Below are 6,794 nucleotides of genomic sequence, written 5' to 3' on the forward strand. Positions count from 1 at the left end.
CTATCATAAAACAAACCAGTCTCAATATCAAGTTAATTATTTGAAAAATCGAGTTCACAGCGTTCGTGGTGTTTTAAATCTGAATGTTTTAAGCTTTATAACACATTTTCACTATGAATCCAAACTGATCATCCAACAGATCGTGTTCATGACTTCAAGGTCTCTGGGGGAGGGATGTAGCCCAGTGGTAAAGTGCTCACTTGATGCGCAGTCGGTCTGGGGTCGATTCCCGTCAGTGGGCTCATTGGGTTATTTCTCGTCACAGCCAGTGCACCATGACTGGTATATCAAAGGCTGTGGTATGTGCTATCCTATCTGTGGGATGGTGCATATAAAAGATCCCTTGCTACTAATGGATAAAATGTAGCAGGTGTCCTCTCTAAGACTATGCCAAAATTACCAAATAGCCGATGATTAATAAATCAATGTGCTCTAGTGATGTCGTTAAACAAAACAAACTTTTCTTTTTTTTTTTCATTCCACATCATGATTTCACCACAATAACATAAGTTCATCCCGAACTCAAAATCCCAAAATCCTATCTCATGGCTGTGACGTCAGTTCCACTTTCGAACTCGTCATCTCCTGGCTGTGTCAACTCAAGACAATCATCATTTCATTCATTCATTCATTTCAACTTATTTTCGTGCTTATATCCAATTAAGGTTCCATCACGCTGTCCTGGGCACACACCTCAGCTATCTGGGCTGTCTGTCCAGGACAGTAGGTTAGTCGTTAGTGAGAGAGAAGAGGGTGTAGTAGTCTTACACCTACCCATTGAGCCCTTAAGAACTCGCTCTGGGTTGGAGCCGGTACTGGGCTGCGAACCCTGTACCTACCAGCCTGTAGTCCGATGGCTTAACCACTACGCCACTGAGGCCGATAGACAACCATCTCCAGCCTACAGAAACCAATAACAAAACAGATCATCATACAAATAATGTATCCATTGACACGACCCCTTCGTAAACTGATGTTCTCCAAATGTGCACGCACCTGCAATATTCATTTCATAAAGTTAAAACAATATTCACTTTTAATTATGTTTTTTTATATCCTGAAGACGTTTCCGCTTAAGTCTACTGAAACTGCCTGGAGCATTTACCAGACCAAACGGCATCACGTTAAAGTGAAACACTTAATTGAAAAGCTGTTACCTATTTAACGGCTTCAGCTATGGGCAACTGACAAAAAACCTTTTAGAGATCTAACTTACTGATGTATTTACTTCCTGCTAACCTGGCAAATATGTCATCTGCATTTGGGACTGGTTTTTGCATTAAAAAAAACATTGATTTTCTTAATCATTCTAAAATCAATGCAGAATCGATTAGTATTGTCTTTATTTTTGACAATTACAATGAGAAAAGTAAGGACTATCAGAATGGTCAATTACTCCCATACGTAACTTTTTGCTTACCTCTTCACATATTAAGAACGGCAAGAGATGCAGTTTTACCCCGACAGGCGTATCCAACAATAATTTAATGTCATGCTCAGCTAACATGGCATGTCCCGGTAGATCAGATAGAACATTTGAGAATTCCTCAAGTTCTCTTACCTCTTGACCTTCGACCGGCCTCAGTGGTGCAGTGGTTAAGCCATCAGACTACAGGCTGCTAGGTACAGGGTACGCAGTCCGGTACCGGCTCCAACCCAGAGCGAGTTCTTAAGGGCTCAATGGGTAGGTGTAAGGCTACTACACCATTACATCCTGTATCATGTGAAAACACTCACCACTTTTCCCAACCATCCTTTTGTAGTAGGCATGCCCAAAACATAATTTTGTAGATGATACGAGGTACCAAGGACACATTTAGCATCGATGTTGTTACAATTGATGCTTACGATACGCATGCACCACACACCTTTGGTATTCCAACATCTATGTCAGTGGTGACCGCCTGTTGTCTTGGTCTGGAATTTCCAAAACTTACCTTTGTATAATTTTTGGCCTCCTGTTCTGAAAATCACAAATTCTATCCTTGGACGTTGATCGATTTGAAAGCAATATCGTATGGCTTGGTCCAACACTACTTTTGAACCTACAAATCCATCTGGCTTAGATTATAATGTGTTCTTTACTCTCTCCTTATAATTCTGTCTGGAATTTTATTACCTGGGCTCCCATACCTTGTTTTGTCCAGTTCACTACTCGTAATTTTGCTTCACGAAACTGATTGCTACGGTAACCATTTTATTAATGTGTTTTAGAAATTATTTTCTTCACAAACAAACCCATATCCCTGTTATACATATGTAAAAACTGATCCCGTAATACCAAGTCACACAAACCTAAAATGCTCTACAGGGAGACTACTGCACATCTTCATAATTGTTCATTCTCAGAGGTACGTGCGTTTCTAAAACTATGCCCCAAAAAAATGCATTTCGTGGTATAAGGAACCCCAGAATGACCAGAAACACTGTAGATCTACGGAACTTTGTCTCCCGACCACATACACCCTGCACGATGCCTGGGTGTTTTAATGACACAATGAAGAGAAAGCAGTGGTGTGACAGTGTGCCCAGGAAAGCTTGAACCTTATTTGGTTACAATAACAAAAACCAAAGTTGAATTAATTTGAAATGTATACAGATTTTCTAAATAGTTTTTTAAAGGAGGGACGGGTAAAAAAACAAAAACCTACGGGACAGATGCGTATTATGCATATATATAGATATGAAGACAGGCAATGAAGCACAGTGCACATGAGTATTCCATCGAATGGTACTAATGATATACCTAGAAACTCCAACCAGGACCCGAACATCCGTGGTACTATGTGGTAGAGACACTTGCCATGTTCTAAGTCAACAGACGTGAGACTGGTAGCTACTGGGTTCGAATCCTAGTACCGGTTCCCACCCAGTGAAACTTTTAAAGGTAGAGTAAACTCAAACAAGAAATTTATGTGTTGGAAATATGCATACCCGGACCACCAACATAATTATACTAACACTTTAACAAATGAAAAACGCGTAATTTTAGAATTAATAAAAAAAAACCATGATTATTCCAGCTAACTGGGGGCAGCCATTTTGTTTCGTTTTTGTGACGTCAGCTCCGTCCATCTGCTCTATGCACAGTGTAAACAAACGCTCTAATTTACGACAAGGCGCTTCGCTTTCATCAACCTGACTTGTAAAACAACATAAATTACTTAATAGTATAATAAACTATTTAACTAAATATATTTCAATTTGCATCAATAGAACGAAATGGAGTTATAGTATTTTTCTTTTTTTTTAAATTCAAAGAAAAAAATGCATATTATTAGGCCTATTGGTATGCTACGTTCGAGCAAAAACGACCACTCAGATACCCAAGTGATAATTTTATTTTATTTGGGACTACGTAATTGGTCAGTTTTGTGATTTTAGATGGGAAAGTCTACTTAATCAAGGGTTTTACAGAATTACTGACAGTAATAAAGCAGTACGGCTGATCGATTACGATTAGAGGGGTGTCCGTACGGTTAACACACAGTACCCTGTGATAGATAGAGATAGGTAACAATTTAACGTGTCCATATACCACTAGGGTTTCGAACACGCCCATCCAGAGTCCGACCTCCGATAAGATCGGTGGCCTGACTCGGGATGAGGGGAGGATAGAGTTGAAAATGGGCAGAATTTTGAAGATAGCTATTAGTAAAAAAAAGTTGATAGAATTAAAAAAAAAAAATTTAAATAAAAAGTTACAAGCCAAAAATAAAAAGAATTCACTGCTCGGCCGAATATTTATATAATTTGGAGCATTTTTGAAGGACAGTCCAAAAATAAATAAAAGAAAGAAGAGAGGATCGGACTATTTAATAATATTTTAAAAAAGAGAATAATTTCGACATATAATTTTGGTCCGGGCCGGGGGGGTGGGGGAGAGTTTAAGGTGGGCGGAATTTGGAATACGAATTTAGTAGTTAGGTCAAAGACCTAAAGCCAAAATGAGCTCATTCATACAACTCATGTCTGGACAAAAATTTAAGTCCAAAGAACATAATTAGACTGCTCGACCGAAAGGGTTTTAAGGTGATTTGAGCAATTTAGACGGGCAGCCAAAATAAAGTGCGTCGGACTGTTTACAAAAAAAAAAAAAAAAATTAATACCCTGTGATCTTAATAAAAGAGGCACGTTTTTTTAGTGTCTAGACACAGTGTCTGGGGACCGTCTAAATATACACATGCCAATCAGGAACCACAGGTACAGGCTACGGAAAGAAAAGACCAATTAACTAAAAAAACACGCCGATTATTATTTCAGTACCTGGATTAATTTATGTACAAACCATAATACAGTTATTTCAACACTTTGACAATGGTGGTTTATTTTGTATTAAACAATATATAATTGTTGCTGGCTTACTGGGATGACTATTATTATAGAATATTGCGATTACATCCGCAAAAATCAGGTATGTTTTGTTTCTTCAGTTCGAAGACTAATTCCTGACGTGACACGTTATGTATTACGTAACCACCAGCTCGCCAGAGGGCGTATTCAGTGGGATGATACAAAATGGCTGCGCCCGTTATATATAATAGCCGTCACATTTAACCGTTTTATTAATTAACTATACGATTATACGTGTTGATATTAAGCAGTAATGTGCGTTATATATCGTTGAATATGCATACCAGGTCAAATGCCTTGAGTGTCCTCTCCTTTAAGGGCTCAATCGGGATATGCAAGGCCACTATACTGACAAACCAGTAACGTCGCAGGCCCTAGTTTGAAACCGTGAAATTGGGACACTAAAGACTCCTATAGACGATATGCGGTGCATGCGTGTACTCCAGCTAAAAAAAAAAAAAAAAAAAAAAAAAAAAAAAAAAAAAAACCACTTCGAAATACAGTAGTTTCAATGCTATGCCAGACACATTCAACATTGAAATAATTGTGTATACACAAGACGCAACTGTCGGACCGCACGCACGCGCCACACCCAGTATGTATGAGCCTTACATTTGGTTAACCTGTATTAGATTTCGATAGGTTTAAAGGGTTTAGTTTAACGACACGACTAGAGCACGCTGATTCATTAATCATGGACTATTGGATGTCAAAGGTAATTCTGACACGTAGTCATCAGATCGGCCTCGGTGGCGTCGTGGTTAGACCATCGGTCTACAGGCTGGTAGGTACTGGGTTCGGATCCCAGTCGAGGCATGGGATTTTTAATCCAGATACCGACTCCAAACCCTGAGTGAGTGCTCCGCAAGGCTCAATGGGTAGGTGTAAACCACTTGCACCGACCAGTGATCCATAACTGGTTAACAAAAGCCATGGTTTGTGCTATCCTGCCTGTGGGAAGCACAAATAAAAGATCCCTTGCTGCTAATCGGAAGAGTAGCCCATGTAGTGTCGACAGCGGGTTTCCTCTCAATCTGTGTGGTCCTTAACCGTTTGTCTGACGCCATATAACCGTAAATAAAATGTGTTGAGTGCGTCGTTAAATAAAACATTTCTTTTTCTTTTCTTTCTTTCCATCGGCTATTGGATGCCAAATGTAATTCTGACACATAGTCATCAGAGGAAACCCGCAACATTTTTCCTAATGCAGAAAGGGATCTTTTATGTGTACTTTCCCATAGACAGGTAAGCCTTTGACCAGTTGTGGTGAACTGGTTGGAACGATCATTTCCATAAGTTACAACAGAGTGAAACAAGAGTCTTATGACGTTGAACGAGAAAATGCCCTGTACAAGTTGACTACTGCTCATCTTCATAACTGTTAATTCTCCGAGGTGCGTACGTTTCTAAAAGTACGAAAAAATGCATTTCGTGGTATAAGAAACACCAGAATGACCAGAAACACTTCGGATGTACGGAACTAGATAATGGAAATAAAATTTCAGTTGTCAAAAACGGACTCCAGTAATGAGAAAGACGCCCCAGCGTTTAAAAACCTAGGGTCTGTCACTTTAAAAACAGTCTTGAAATACACAGGGTATGCACGGAAATCCTGGACAGACAGCCTATACATAATACTGTAAAATCGTTTATTTTCGAGGGGTTTAATTTTCGCGCTAAAAGAAATTGGCCATGTTCGTGGAATTAATATTTCGCGCATCCCTGATTAAACCAAAAAAACTTTAAAAATTAACAAAATTAGTATGAGTGTTTATACAGTGAACAATTAAGACGATCCAAAAACAATCCTTTGATCGTGTAGGCTTTCAACCAGATCAAACGATTAGGGTTTCAAAGGTAAAAGGCCTCTTTAAGATTAAATAAATGGCTGCTTTTGTTTAGTCGTTATATATAGAAGCGTAGATCGTTTGTAAATCACTACCATCCACATTTTCAGTTTTGGCGCATTCTGTACTATTTTTCGATGAAGACGGACGTCAGCGCTTGCTCTCTCGATCTGCCCCCCCACCTGGGGGGATTGCTCAAGTCCTACGGAATGCTGTTAGAATACCGGGTATCGTACACCGGGTCACGGGCTTCCGTGACCTTGGTGTACGGGAACCCACCATCTCCGAAGAGAGGAAGATATAGGAAGAAGAGGAAAAGCGCGCCAGGGAAGGAACAGGGGGGGCCAAAGCCAGCGGCTAAACCGCTGGTGGCGGCTCCTTCTGTGAAACCGCCCACAGCCCAGCCTGCGACCGAGAGGAAGAAGTTGGACAAGCTCCCGACAGAAACCACACGGCCGACTACGCCACCGCCAACTCCGTTCGAACCCATGTTCCCGGAGTTAGCGACCAGGCACCCTATTCGTCACTCTACTTCAACTCCGGAATTTAACCGTGCTACCAAGGAGGAGCACGCCCGGAGTTCGGCCCTACCC

This window comes from Gigantopelta aegis, chromosome 5 (genome assembly GCF_016097555.1).
Source record: "Gigantopelta aegis isolate Gae_Host chromosome 5, Gae_host_genome, whole genome shotgun sequence".
Lineage (NCBI taxonomy): Eukaryota > Metazoa > Mollusca > Gastropoda > Neomphalida > Peltospiridae > Gigantopelta > Gigantopelta aegis.